The sequence below is a fragment of the Lagenorhynchus albirostris genome, chromosome 20 (assembly GCF_949774975.1).
Source record: "Lagenorhynchus albirostris chromosome 20, mLagAlb1.1, whole genome shotgun sequence".
Taxonomy (NCBI): Eukaryota; Metazoa; Chordata; class Mammalia; order Artiodactyla; family Delphinidae; genus Lagenorhynchus; species Lagenorhynchus albirostris.
Window position 1 is genome coordinate 53,815,202 of NC_083114.1, and position 15,057 is coordinate 53,830,258.

Here is a 15,057-nt window from a genome sequence, read left to right on the forward strand (position 1 = left end):
GGGGCTGCCTTTCTGCGGGGAGCTTCTCGGAGTCTTCTCACTGCCACATCACGAAGCAGAGTTTTCAAGAGCTGCGGCTACAGAGGCTCTCCTCCCCCACGCCTCTGCCTCCCCCGGGGGAAAAGTACAAAAAGTTGCGGTTGTCCCTGAGGCTACCAAGAAATGCTCAATTGCTTTCTGAGAGAGTAGTCACCTCATTCTGGTTTCCTCCCTCCCTCCATCACCTCTTCTCCAAGCTCTGGTACCTTTTCCTTAGAGAGCTGGGTCTGAAGATGTCTGCTCCCTGGCTGCGTCCCAAAGTACCAGGGGCCCGGGTGCTGAAGAGTAGCTCGCTTCTCCAAGTATATTGCTACACCAGCTTTGCTGAAAAAGGAACCCTATGTTTTGGGGGAATAAATGTGCATTTTTCTGTGAGCCAGGCATTCGCTGACAGCAGATGGATGGTGGCCCAGGCCAGGTGAGTCAGCCAGACTTTGGAGCAGACAGTGTGAACCAGGACAGGCATGGGAGCCAGCCAAAGGCAGTGAAATACAGGGATATTTGGAGGTTTTCATCCCAGGAGTTTAGTCAGCACCTTGTGCACTTTGTTTCAGGTCGGGGGCCTAGTAGAGGGGTGTGTATCGTAAAAGGTAGGCTAAAAAGCGGTAATAAATAGACCCCTAAATGTATAATGGTCTAAATATCTTAGAAATTTATTTCTTACTCATATATCTCATATAACACACTGAGGCAGGCATTCTTTTTTTTTTTTAATTATTTATTTATTTTGGCTGTGTTGGGTCTTTGTTGCTGCACGCGGGCTTTCTCTAGTTGTGGGGAGTGGGGGCTACTCTTTGTTGCGGCACGCAGGCTTCAGTAGTTCTGGCGCATGGGCTTAGTTGCTCCGTGGCATGTGGGATCTTCCTGGACCAGGGCTGGAGCCCATGTCCCCTGCATTGGCAGGCGGATTCTCAACCACTGCGCCACCAGGCAAGTCCGAGGCAGGCATTATTTATTGGCCAGTGGCTTTCCTCCATATGGTGATCCAGGGACTCAGGCTCTCTCCATCTCGGGGCTCTGCTGTTCTCCAGGGTCTCATTGTCATCTACAATCCAGCTGGCAGAAGAGGAAGGGGTGTACGGAGGAGGCACACCAGCTTCTTACCCTGCTTCTTATGGGGTTGGCATACATTTCTTCTGCTCACATTCTATTGGTGGGAACCAGTCACATGACCACACCTAGTTGCAAGGGCAGCTGGGAAATGTAGTCTCAGCTCCTCAGCGAAAACTCTATACTATGGAAGGGGAGCAGAGATTTGGATGGACAGCTAACCATCTTTGCCACAGGATGAATCAAGTCATTTAGGTCATGGGACCGAGAGAGACAACAATTCATTCTGAGTTTTAAGGGACTCTCTGGAAGAATAGTCTGGGTCCTGATAGGGAGTCCTAGATAACTTGCTGGAAGGGATTTTGCTTTTGTTAAAGACTGAGAGACCCAACAGTTTCAGAAATGGGCAGAAATATAGGAAAAGTTAGCAGAGAAGCAAACGTATAAGAAACATGGATAATTAGGCCTAAGAAGCTGTGCCCTTCACCTGTAATTGGTCTATTGATAAATAGTTTGTTCCCAAACTTCCTAGCCCAGTGATTGGAGCTTGGTCCTCCGGCAGAGGCTACATGGACAGAGATTTCGATGCCTCTGTGTGGAGAAGGGGCACAGCCAGAGTGCAGGAGGAGGCTGCAACCCCAAGGTTGTGGGTGAAATCAGAATCCTGCCTTTTCCTTCTCACTTGGGTCAACATGCATGACCTGGAACCTTCACTGTGTAGGCACTTATGTTGCCAAGTAACAAGTCACCACAAGCTTAGAGGCTTAACCAGCCCCATTTATTAGCTCCCAGTTTTGTAGGTCAGAGGTCTGGGGTGGGCTTGACTGGGTCTCTGCTTAAGACTTAAGGCCAAAATCAAGTTGTCCAGGCTGAGCTCTTACTGGAGGTTCTGGGAAAGAATTCGCTCCCAAGTTTATTTAGGTCATTGGCAGGACCAGTTCCCTGTGGTTGTAGGACTGAGGTCCCTGTGCTTTTGCTGGCTGAGACAGAGTCTCAGGTCCTAGAGTCGGCTCTCAAGTCCTTTCCTTGCAGCCCTCCATCTTCAGAGCCACTGACTGTGCATCAAATCCTTCTTTTGCTTAGAATCTCTGACTCTCCCTTTGCCATCAGACAAACTCTACTTTTTTTTTTTTTGGCCGCACTTCGCGGCATGAGGAACTTCCCTGACTAGGGATTGAACCTGCGCCCCCTGCAGTGGAAGAGTAGAGTCTTAACCACTGGACCACCAGGGAAGTCCCCAAACTCTCTGCTTTTAAAGGGCTCTTTCCCTGGTGGCGCAGTGGTTAAGAATCCGCCTGCCAATGCAGGGGACACAGGTTCGATCCCTGGTCTGGAAAGATCCCACATGCCACAGAACAACTAAGCCCGTGCGCCACAACTACTGAGCCTGCGCTCTAGAGCCCCCGAGCCACAACTACTGAAGCCCACTCGCCTAGAGCCCGTGCTGCACAACAAGAGAAGCCACCACAATGAGAAGCCCGCGCACCGAAGAGTAGCCCCCACTCCCCGCAACTAGAGAAAGCCCGTGGGCAGCAACAAAGACCCAACACAGGCAAAAAATATATATATATATATATACATATATATATATATATGTATGTATGTATGTATGTATGTATGTATAAAGGGCTCTTTCAATTTAGGTCAGACCTACCCGGGTAACCACTCTATTTGAAGGTCAACTGATTAGTAATCTTAATTCCACTGAAAATCTCTTTTGCCATTTAATGAAAAACAATCTCAAGGGCAACACCCAGGGGAAATCTTAGAATTCTCCCTTCCACAATGCCTGTTGCTTTGGGTCTGGGATCCAGAGTGGTGTCCTTTGGAGCTAAAGAGACTCTCGACTTCTGGCCAAAGAGCTGCCCCACTTGGTTCCACCCAGCCATGGTCGGGCGACCAACGTGCCTGGCCCCAGCTCTTTCCAGATACACTCTGGAATCTAGGAATAGAGAGGAAAGGCACTCCTCTCCCTCTGCTGCAAATTCCTTTCTCTGAAAGCCTCATGGAGATGGGACCGCCCCCCACCCCCCCAAGCAGAAGTTCAACATTGCACATAGCTCTCTGCCCCCCAAGAGAGCTGTAGGCTCCAGGCTTCCCTGAAGTTCTGCTCCTTTCAATGCCTGTTCCTTGTAGCAAGGCCAGGTGAGCTGCCTCTCCCTGCCCCCAACATCTGGGGCCTGCTCCCCTTTAGCTATTCAGGAATGTAGGTGCCTTCAGCAAAAACCACTAGAAATGTTTTCTTAGCTGCAGGCCTCCCCGCTGGGGCCCCTCGTTGCAGAAGGATGCCTTGTGCAGACTTCTCCTCCTTCGCCCAGGAGCTGGCGTCTCAGACCCACCTCAGATTCGACCTTGCTCTCTACTCCTGTTGGTGAGTTTCAGGGCCTGGAGGACTCAAAGGGGCCCCTGTCCAGGTAGTCAAACAATGTAATCCAGAGCTCCCATCGAAAGCCATCTGTTGGGCCTGCAGCCCTTCCTTTCCTCTGGGACCCCGTGGAGGGCAGCCAGCGACAGACAGGCAGCAAGGGATGGGGGTGGTTGAGGCCCAGGTGGCCGCCCCGTTCCCTGGGGCCCAGACACTCTCTGCAGCGTCACCGGACAGAGGAACACAGCAAAGGCGCTCAGGCTGGTGCGCTCGCAGGTGCTGCTTGTGCTGCCCGGAATTCCAGAACGAAAAGGAAACTCTCCAATGGGCCAGACTTCCTGTTATCATTTGTGCACTTGGTACGAATTTAATGGATAGTAACATCCATTTGTCAGGCACTGAGGAGGTGTGGTTGGGAGGGAGTATGCGGGGAAAGATGGGCCGAGAGGCTGGGTGCCAGGCCCCGGAAAGGGCAGGACTTCACCCGAGGCAACAGGAAGCCAGCAGAGGGCTTTGTGCGTGGCTCTATGCAGGGTCAGGACTGCATCGAGAAAGATGACTCTGGTGGGACTTCCCTGGTGGTCCAGTGGTTAGGACTCCACGCGTCCACTGCAGGAGGCACGGGTTCGATCCCTGGTCGGGGAACTGAGATCCCACAAGCTGTGCAGCGTGGCCAAAAAATTAAAAAAAAAAAAAATAAGGGCTTCCCTGGTGGTCCAGCGGTTAAGACTCTGTGCTCCCAATGCAGGGGGCCTGGGTTCGATCCCTGGTCAGGGAACTAGATCCCGCATGCCTCAAAGAAGATCCCACATGCGGCAATGAAGATCCCAAGTGTTGCAACTAAGACCCGGCATAGCCAAATAAATAAATGAATATATTTAAAAAAAAAATAAATAAAATAAAATAAATAGGTGACTCTGGCTGCAGAGAGAGGAGGGGACACACCTGGAGGAGAGAAGCCAGGGGACTCACTGCTGGAAGCCTGGAGAGGTGACAGAGGCCTGTGGACCACGGCTCCCTTCTCTCCATCAGCACCAATAATCCACAACTGGGTCTGTAATGAAGACTGCGTGCCCTTTGCCTAATCTGATTTGGCACCAGGCAGCAGCTCCTCTGCCTAAGGAGAGGTTTGTCTCCCAAGTCCAGTTTCTTTGTGCATCTTCTCATCCTGTCTCCTCTTAGCCTCTCTGGCTGCTAAACGGGTTACAACTTCCTTTTCTCCCAGAACTCCACCCTCTGCATCCTCAGCTTGTTTTCTGTGTCTCTCCTCCGTCTGCCCAGCCTACATGACACTTTTTCTCTTTCTTTTTCAGAAAGAAAAATTTCTTATTGAAGTATAGTTGATTTACAATGTTGTGTTAATTTCTGCTATACAGCAAAGTGACTCAGTTATACGTATACGTACATTCGTTTTTATATTCTTTTCCGTTATGGTTTATCCCAGGATGTTGAGTATACTTCCCTGCGCTACACAGTAGGACCTTATTGTTTATCCATTCTATATGTAATCGTTTGCATCTACTAACCCCAACCTCCCAATCCTTCCCTCCCTCCCCCTTCCCCCGCTTGGCAACCACAAGTCTGTTCTCTATGTCTGTTTCATAGATACTTTCATTTGTGTCCTGTTTTAGATTCCACATATAAGTGATATCATATGGTATTGGTTTTTCTCTTTCTGACTTACTTCACCTAGTATGATAATCTCTAGTTGCATGCTTTTTTCTTTCCTTAGCTTTTCAGGGACCAAGCCCTCTGTGGGATGCCTTTCTGGAGACAAGAAAGAAGAGAGAAAGCTGAAGGTGGCAGAGCCACTGAGATGTCTAAAGGCAGCTGCTTGGAGGGCCCCGCCCACTCCCTTTCTCCTGCAGTGAGTTGTGTCCACCTGGAAGTCAGAAGGGCTGCGAGTGAGGGTCGCGAGGGGTCAGTCACCTCCCCAGCCTGGGCTCAGACTCCCAATGCACAACCCTGTGTGCAGTGAGCCAAGTGCCTGGAGGCTCCCCAGGCTGTGGGATTCAGAAGTCTTTATCAGGGGACTTCCCTGACAGTCCCGTGGTTAAGGCTCCACGCAGGGTAAACGGTTCTATCCCTGGTCAGGGAACTAAGATCCCCCATGCCGAAAGGCGTGGCCAAAAAAAGAAAGTCTTTATCGGTTGTGACCACGCCCCTCCTCCTGCAGGGCCCGGGAAGGAAGCAGAACCTACTGGGAAAGATCGATGGCCACACATTTTTTTGCTTCATAGGTGTTGCCCTTCTACCCTGAGGTTGTAGAGTAACTGAGGCTGCGGAGGGTAGGGTGGGGAGCTGGGGTGAGGGGATGAGGGGCCCTGAGGGAATCACACGGGTCTGCGGATACCACACCCACATCCGGAAATGATTTCATCTGCTTGTCTCTTTCCCCGGGACCAAGGACACCTACACCCACCTGACCCGCGTAACCCAGGGGAGCTGGCCTTAATCCTGGCCCCAAAGGAATCTGGATCATAATTGGTAAGGTTAGATTACTCAGGCCAACGCGCCTCCCTTCACAGATACAGAAACTAGGGCTGGTGGAGTCTCAGGGCAAGTACAGAACCCGCTGGCAGCCAGGTCACCTGACCCACCCCCCCACCCCCATCACCTGACCCATCAGGCCACCCGCCCTCAGGCCGCTGCCCTTGCCCCGCCGTATGGTTCTCTCCACACCGGGAATCTCTCTGACTTGTAACATGATATAATTATGGAATAACTCTTGAGGACAGAGACGGAGATCACGAGGCCACCTTAGAATTCTGCCTCCAGCGGGGCCCCAGGCTCCCATCCCCAGCACCTGGCCATGCCCCCAGGCCAGCTCCTGGGAGGAAGTGTTCTTCTCAGCTCTTGGCTGTCCCTTTCACTCAGCGAGGTTGGACCAGATGCCCCAGTACGCTGATTATAACAGGGGGGTGGACAGGCCCGTGGGCAGACAGCTCTTGTCTCCCAGAGGCCGGTTCCCTCCCAGTCCGACTGGCCCAGCTGTGGGTTCAGCTTCCAAGCAGGGAGTGCAGAGATGCTTGCGGGATGCCAGAGGGGAAGATGATCCAGAGCTCGGCAGTTCTAACTGCAGGTGCCTCTTCAGCCAGGATCCCCTACTCTTTACTATTTAATTCTATTATTTTATTTATTTTTCTGGCCACGCCACATGGCTTGCGGAATCTCAGTTCCCCAACCAGGGACTGAACCCAGGCCGTGAGAGTTAAAGCCTGGAATCCTAACCACTGGACTGCCAGGGAACTCCCCGCCCCCCGACTCTCTGTTTGCATTTCTACTTGGTTGCCTCAAACGTTAGTATGAGTTCCTTTAATAAATATTTATTGAGAGCGTGCTCAAAGTACTGGCATAGGAGCTGGAGGCTAAGGGGGCAGGACCCTCGCCTTCAGAAGACTGAAGGGGAGAAAACATTAGCACAAAACCAGTGGGCTCCAGTCCAAGCTCTGAAACTTACTGGCTCTGGGACTTGGGCGGGTCAGTTAGCCTTTTCGATTCCTAGTTTGTTTGCCTGAAAAACCAGAGTAATATTCACGGGTTGTTGTCGAGAGACTGACTGTACAGATGGATAATGGCCAGAGCATCTATAAAAATAGAACTCTGACCCACAATTTACAGCAACCAAGCCAGGAAGCCGGCCTGCTAGCTGCAAGTCAGACTTGCAGGAAATCAGACCACCATCTCGAACAACCGGTCCAGGAAGCCAAACAATAACCCCTGTAGCAATCGCCCCAAATGGCCAGAACTGATTAATGATTGACAGCTTCCCTGACTCTCATCCCTGCTTCCAACTTAGGACCAACCAGAGAAAACCAGGTATGCACCCCTAACCAGTCACATAGGACACCCCATTTCTCTTCTTCTTCTTCTTCTTTTCGCCCGGCCCTGCAGCTTGCAGGATCTTAGCTCCCCGACCAGGGATTGAACCTGAGCCCCAGCAGTGAAAGCACCGAGTCCTAACCACTGGACCTCCAGGGAGGTCCCAAGGACACCCCACTTCTAGTGAGCCCCCCTAAGCTTCCCTGTGCCCATGGCCTCCAGTCAGGGCACCCCTGACACCTTCCCTTTGCCCCACTAGGACACCTTTCCCCTCCCTGTCCCGCGATGGTGGCCGACTTCTTGTGTAGCACGCTGGATGAATAGCCTCTGCTTGCTCTCATTTGAGTGGCCTTCGTTTTTTCCCATATTGAGGTCAAAGGAGCTAGGGAACGTGGCTGAGTTGGGGAATTCTGGGCTTCTGAAGAGCCCAGAATTCTAGGCACGTAAGGTAGGAAGATTCAAGGTGGAGAGGGTCACGGCTAGGAGAGGTGCTCAGAGAAGGGAAGAGGCTCCAGCCTCTTGATCGCAGCGGCCGGCCCTGCTCCAGGCCACTGTTCTGAGCTCCGAAGGGGGCGGTGTTTGGGTCAGCCTCCCCCGGGCCTGTGGCTCCTTACGTGTAGCCATCACATGAGCCCTGTAAGGACAGGCCCCAGCGCCCCCGGCACTAGAAATGCCAGCTGTGGCCAAGTGAGCAAGGGGAGGTGAGTGGGGGGAGGCCAGGCCGCCAGGGCTGCTGGGGGAGTGGATCTCTGCTCACCCCCAAGCATCCCTTCCCTTCAGACCACCTCTAGGTACCTGTCCAGAGTCTGGAGGGACACCTCTGAATGCCTGGACTCAGGGCTAAGCCCTGACAGTCACAGGCTGATCAGTGCGGAGGGGAGAGAGCTGAACCCCCCAACTTACGTAGCGGTGGACACCCAGGGTGTAATATAGGGACCATCTTATGGGGGATTATGTCACAACACAGGCAAAGTATCCTCCTTGCCTCCACGTCCAGCCTCTGCCACAACCTTCCTTCTCCCCAGAAGTGTTGCAGGGGCCACAGAGCAGGTGAGCTTTCCCTCCCTCTGTCCCCGGGTCTCCTCCGAACTCAGCATATCCTGCAGGAGCATCTGGGCCTCTGTCCTGGACTCACACTAGCCTGGACCATCGCAGTGGTCTCCTAAGGGGCATCCAGCCTCCTAACTCATCGATCCCTTGTCTAGAATGCCGTCGGTGGGATCTTTCTAGAAGTTGATTCTAAGAACCTTCAGGAGCTCAGCCTGCATAGAGAGAGCAGCCTCCACGCCGGCACCAACCCACCTTTCCAGCTTCATCTCTCACTGCTGGCAGCCCCCTCCCCGACCCACCAGTCTCCGCCTGCACCAAACTATTAATACCCCCTGTTCTTACCTGACTCCAAGAGTGAGAGTAAAGAGAGGTGTGCTCGTGTGTGTCTGGACGTGCAGACTGCGCTGTACCTCCCTTCTGGACCTGGGCTCCATGCTAACTCAAGCGTCTCCCTGAGCCTTGCACAGTGGTTAGATATACAGAATGCAGAGGTAAAGGGGCCTTGATCCGAGTCCTGCCTCCCCCACTAACCAGGTACGTTCTTTAGGCCAATTGCTTTAACTCTTTGACCCTCAGTATGTCCATCTAGAAAATGGATGCAATAATTCCTGCCTCTGAAACAGGAGGGAAGGGGGCAGGGTATGACCTTTGAAAGAATGACATAGTCTGAGGACACGACATAAACTGATTAGAACCAAATAGGTCCAAGATGGCAGAGGAGCCGGCTTCCACTAGACCCTGAGCCTCAGTATATGCTCATTGTAACACATCAGCTAAATGACACACCCGTCGGTACCATGACAGTTCTAAGGCCTACCATCAAGGTCAAAAAGTGAGCGGTGGCCCAATTCCTGGAAATCCCACCCCTTCCCCAAAATAGCTGGAATACTTCTCCCACACATTAGCCTGTGAAATTACCCAGCCCTATAAAAACTGACAACCCCATACCCTGGGGCCGCTCTCGCCGTCTGAGATGGCCCATACTCTGTCTGTGGAGTGTGTTTCTTTCTAAATAAATCAACTTCTTCCCTATCACTTTGTCTCTCACTGAATTCTTTCTGTGGTGAGACATCAAGAACAGGAGTTTCATTAAATCCTGAGACCAGGTGGGTGATCTCAGTGAAAAGAACGTGGGCTCAAGTCCTAATCTGAGTTACACGGTTTCACCTCCTGCAGGTTATTGTGAGTAGTCTATGAGATGGTGCAAATAAAATGTTGCCCTCAGTCTAGGGCTTCCCTGGTGGCGCAGTGGTTGAGAGTCCGCCTGCCGATGCAGGGGATATGGGTTCGTGCCCCGGTCCGGGAAGATCTCACATGCCGCGGAGCGGCTGGGCCCATGAGCCATGGCCGCTGAGCCTGCGCGTCCGGAGCCTGTGCTCCGCAACGGGAGAGGCCGCAACAGTGAGAGGCCCGCGTACCGCAAAAAAAAAAAAAAGAAAAAGTTAAGTCTAGTGCCTGGTCCATGGAAAGTGCTCAGAAGATGCTACCTATTCTGTGAGATGCCGCCCATCCAGCAGGCTCTTCTACGCTGAACTAAGGTTCATGGAGGACTCAGGAGTTTGCCAATGGACTTGACCGTTGGTCCCATCTGGTCCAACCTCCACATTTTACAGACAAAGTAACTGAGACCCCCGGGGTTGGAAATGACTTTCCCAAAGTCACACAGTGCATTGGTGTCAGAGAAGGGCCTGGAACCCAGGTCCCCCGGTGCCAGCCCTGTGGCTTCCCCACTGTGTCCCACCGCAACACTTGTGTGCTCTTTGCATCAAACAGCAGACCAGCTCACTCGCATGCATCTCCCTACTTTTACGGTCTCCCCCCAGAAAGAATTATCAGGTCAAACTGCGTCCTCATAGTTTGTAGAGAGGGCACTCTGGGGGAGGGGTTTGGGTTAGTTACCTCCACGAGGGTTCGTGACACAAAAAGTTCTAGAAGGGTGGTGATTCCTGGTCAGGGGAATCCAAACAGACTAAGACCTGTAACCACTGGCATGTCTTGATGGCAGGCGACCCCTGGATCTTTTCTGGAAGGGCCCATTTCTCTGCTGGCTGAGGGGGCCCCACCCAGAGATGCGCGTACCCCAGGCCTCAGTGGGTGTCAGTGGGTCAGGGAACTGAGTTCTAGGACAAGTGGGAGGTTCTCTGGGATCTGGCTGGACTGCTCCATTGACCCGGGGAAGAAAGGAGGGCCCCTGGTGACAAGCCCTGGGGATGAGAGGTAAAGATCTGCAGAATTCTCCCTGGGTCTCTGGGAAGGGTGCAGACACTCCAATTAAAAAAAAACAAAAATGCAAACAAAATATAGTTCCCAAGAACAGAACGTCCCAGAGGTTCTTGGAGGAACTGGATTACTTGCTTCACCGTTTCCACCCTCTCAAAGTCAAAATTCTCTGCAATCAGCCCACCTCCAGTTATTTCTCAACATCACGCTCTCGAGGGCAGGGTCCTTGGAAGTGCTCTCCGTGGAGAACTTAGAAAAACTCTTCTGCTCTAGCCGGGTGGGTGCCTGGACCAGAAGGGGCACCCTGCCAGAGACCCTCAGTTCCCACGGGCCCCCTGGCCGGGGCCAGCACGGGGGTCAGTAGGTGGAAGGAACTCTCCCAGCGAGCCCTGCCCCAGTGCCCGCCACAGTAAGCCCTCTGATCCCAGCCCTCTTTCCACAATCCTCCCGTGTCCCTGGGAGACCTGGTCACTCAGTCCTTCTCCCTGGAAAAAGAGCAAGGTCCTGCCCTCTCCTACTGGGGCCTCGAAGTCCTCTCTGAGACCACAGCCTTCCATTTAAGGCCAACTCACACATCCCTGCCCCCCTCCATCGCCCCTCCCCTCCCCCAGGAGTGGTGAGGCAGATCAGGGGCTACAGTGCCAGGGCATCTGGGCATTCCTCTCCCTGGGCCTTGCCCTGTCTGCTAAATATACATCCAGGAGGAGCCCGGGAAGGAAACGGCCACAGACCTCGTTAACTCTTTCACCTCCAGCAGCTGTGGAGGGGGCAGAGGACTGGCAATCCGGTGGGAGGGGCGCCCAAGGCCAGACTGGGGCGGGGGGAGGACCCAGCCCCTCACACCCAGTCATGGGGATGGGGACCTGGGCTCAGAGGTCAGGGGTGACCTGTGGGAAGGAGACCAGCTGTGTCCTCACCGCCCCCTCCCCACTCCTGCCCAGAGGAGGAAATGAGGTCAAGGAGGGCAGCCCTGAGGCTGAGTCAGGCCCTCAGCCACTTTCTCCAGGAGGACCTGAAGGATGGCCTGAGCTCTCCTTTCAAGGAGAAGGTGAGGGAGTGCCAGGCGGGCACGCCCCCTTCTCCCCAGGGTGGGTCCCTTTTCCAGGCTCCTGGAGTAGAGGTGTGAAGGCCTGGGAGTTGGCCTCAGAGGGGACATTGCTCTGGATTCGCCCCCCCCCCTTCGTCCTTCCCCTCAGCGTGGCGCCCCTCAGCCCAGGCCTGGCTTCCTGCCCCCAAAGATGCTCCCAGAGCCTCCCCAGGTCCTCCTGGCTAGAGGGCAGGGAGCGTCGTTGGAGCCCCACCCTGGTTCCCTCCGCTCTGGGTCCCAGCTCTGCTCCTGACTCACTGTGGGCTTTGGCAGGCTACCTCCCTCCTCACCATCCCAGCCCCTTTCCCTCCATCCTTGTCGTGTGCCGCTGGTGGCAAGACTCAAACTCCCTCAGGGGGCAGGATGCCCAAGTGGTTGCCCTGGACAGGAACCGCTGGTGGAACTTGGGACCCCAGAGGACTGACTGGAGCCCTGGGGCTCTGAACCCAGGAGGGCTGGGCTCCGCACAATGGGGAAGGCAGGCGGCTGAACCTGAGACCAGGGGGAGGGGCTGGCCGGACCCTGCCCCTGGAGAGGGGAGGGACGAGGGTGATGAAAGGGCCCTTCATAGAGTGCCTCGCGCAGGAAGCCTTTCCAACCACCAGAAGGATCTGAGAAAACTGCAGTGACCTGCCGCCCGCCTCCACTCCCAACCCCAGCTGGAGGAAGCACGTGGCTTCGTGGCTTCAGGGTGGAGGGGTCTGACCAGGGGAACAGCGGAGTCGTCCCACCCAACTGCTCCCCGTTGGCTGTGGCTCGCGGGGCTGACACAGTTTCTTTGCTGTAACTCGAATCTGCCTAGAAATCTGGCTTAAAGCCCCGCCCCCAGGCTCCCAGGCCAGTCTGTCCATCCCTCCAGTCCTGCAGCGCCCTCTGCTGTCTGAGCCCATAGCGACAGGACAAAGGGGGAAGTCGGGCCGTAAGCCCCTCTAAGGAGCCCAAGCTTCCCCACTGACAAAGGAGCCAGGGCTTTGGGGCGGGGGGAGCCAAGATCCCCAAGACACCCCCATGTCAAAGACTGTCCCATTGTCCCTGCCGGCACATCTATAACCTGGCCGACCAAGGCGCTCAACGTTTAATTCGGTGGAAAAGTAGGGTTTTGTTCTCTGGGGGGGGGCCCTCCCCTGGGCCAGGTTGCTGAAAACAGCAGATCCTCCAGAAGCCTGGCGGTTTGTCCCCTCCCACCCTTCCCCATCCCAGGAGGACGTGGACAGCTGTGACGCGCTTTACCCAACTAGCCCGAAGCGGGCTGGACGGGAATGTAAATGGGGCGGGGTGGGGGTGGGGCTGGGGGAGTGAGATTGCGCCTCAGAAGCCCCTGGGAGCACTGGTAGCGTTTGGGGAAGCAGAGGAAGTAAGCGCAGATAACAGGGAATCTTTGGCGATGCCCGCAGGTCGTGCAAACTTGAAGCCGGACGCAGAATGGAAAAAACGCTATTGGAGGCGAGAGCACTAAAGGGAACCCAGGAAATGTGGCAAACAAGGCATTTATTCTCCTGCCTGAGGACAAATAGACCGGTAGTGGGAAAAGGGGGCCAGCAACCCAGTCACGATTAAGAAAGTGAAGAAAATTCTTCTGAACGAAAAGATACTCTCAGTGTGGAATTTAAAAGCTCTGTAGCAGACTCCGGGCAAACTTCTTGAAGGAAGACACTTGTCCCCAGATACATCTTCATTACGGTTTAATCAAGAGCTTCCAAGAATCCAGGGAGAAAGGAGAGGTCGTGTTGAAAGATACAAGACTGAGGCTGAATCCTGCTATGCCAACCAGAAGGAAAAGTGGAGGGACATTTCCTATAAAGCTAAGAGAAAAATTCCTTTCATCAAGAGCTGGATATGCACCAGACTAACATTTTTCTTTAAATTAACCACAGGGGGGACTTCCCTGGTGGCCTAGCGGGTAGGATTCAGCGCCTTCACTGTGGAGGCCCAGGTTCAACCCCTGGTCCGGGAACTGAGATCCTGCACGCTGTGTGACACAGACCAAAAAAAAAAAAAAAAAAAGAAAGAAAGAAAAGAAAAGAGAAGAAAAATAACCTTAGTGTATGGGCCGGATTGTGTCTCCCTAAATTCACAGATTGAAGTCCTAAACCCCCTGTACCACAGAATGTGAATTTCAAGAGATGATTAAGTTAAAATGAGGCCAATAGGGTGGCCACTCATCCAATATGACTGGTGTCCTTAAAAGGAGAGACACCAGGCATGTGCCCGCAAAGAGGAAAGAGCTTTTTAAGACATAGATAGGAGACAGCTACCTGCCAGCCAAGGGAAAAGGTTTCAGAAGACACCAAACCTGCCAACACCTTGCTCTTGGACTTCCAGCGTCCAGAACCTTAAGAAAATGAATTTCTGTTGTTTAAGCCACTCAGTCTATGGCTTTTTTTTTTTTGTTAAGGCAGCCCTAGAAGACAAATACACATGGATGTAGAGACTAGAAGACAGCAAAAATCATATATAGACTTGGAAAGATGTGAAAGACACTAGAAAAATCATTGTCTTTAAATATTAACAAAGGGTTAAAAATAGAACATAAGATCAACTGACAAATTGTGTGTGGGGTGGGGGTTGGGGGGGGACCTGTAAGGAAAAAACTTAAAATTCCAAAAAGGATTTCCGTTAGCCAAGCTATTTCAGCAGATGGGATGGAGGCGAGAAGGGTAACCCACACCCTTGCTGTCTTGTTCTCCAGAAGCCATTGAGAGTTTGACAATAGAAATGCATAAAGGAAACGTGAGCAGTTTTGTTTTTTTTTTAAGATTTTTAGAAATTTCATGTCATGTCTGAAACATTTATATTAACATATTTCTATACAAATAAGCCAAAAAAGTTTAGTATTAGTTGTTTTGTTTGTTTGTTTGTTTATACTGCAGGTTCTTATTAGTCATCAAGAGCAGTTTTAAGAATACTCTTCATTTCCATTACAGTGACATGCTTATCACAGTGATGATCTCGTCCTTTTATTAAAAGTTACGAAAATAGGGCTTCCCTGGTGGCGCAGTGGTTGAGAGTCCACCTGCCGATGCAGGGGGCACAGGTTCGTGCCCCGGTCCGGGAAGATCCCACGTGCCGCGGAGCGGCTGGGCCCGTGAGCCATGGCCGCTGAGCCTGCGCATCCGGAGCCTGTGCCCCGCAACGGGAGAGGCCACAACAGTGAGAGGCCCGCGTACCGCAAAAAAAAAAAAAAAAAGTTACGAAAATATTAAAAAGGAGCTGCTACCTAATGCATCTTATTAGAGAAATATGATATTGGTTCCTGAATCTGTCAAGTCCAGAACCAAAAAGTTACAAGTGATGCAAGCAGCCCTGAAGCTGCCCTTCCTCTAACCTTCTGCACCTGAGACCACCTGCAAGGTGACGGGTGGACTGAGAAGGAAACAGGGACCAGTAGACATGAATTTGACTCTCAGTGGTGTTCTTGACCAGC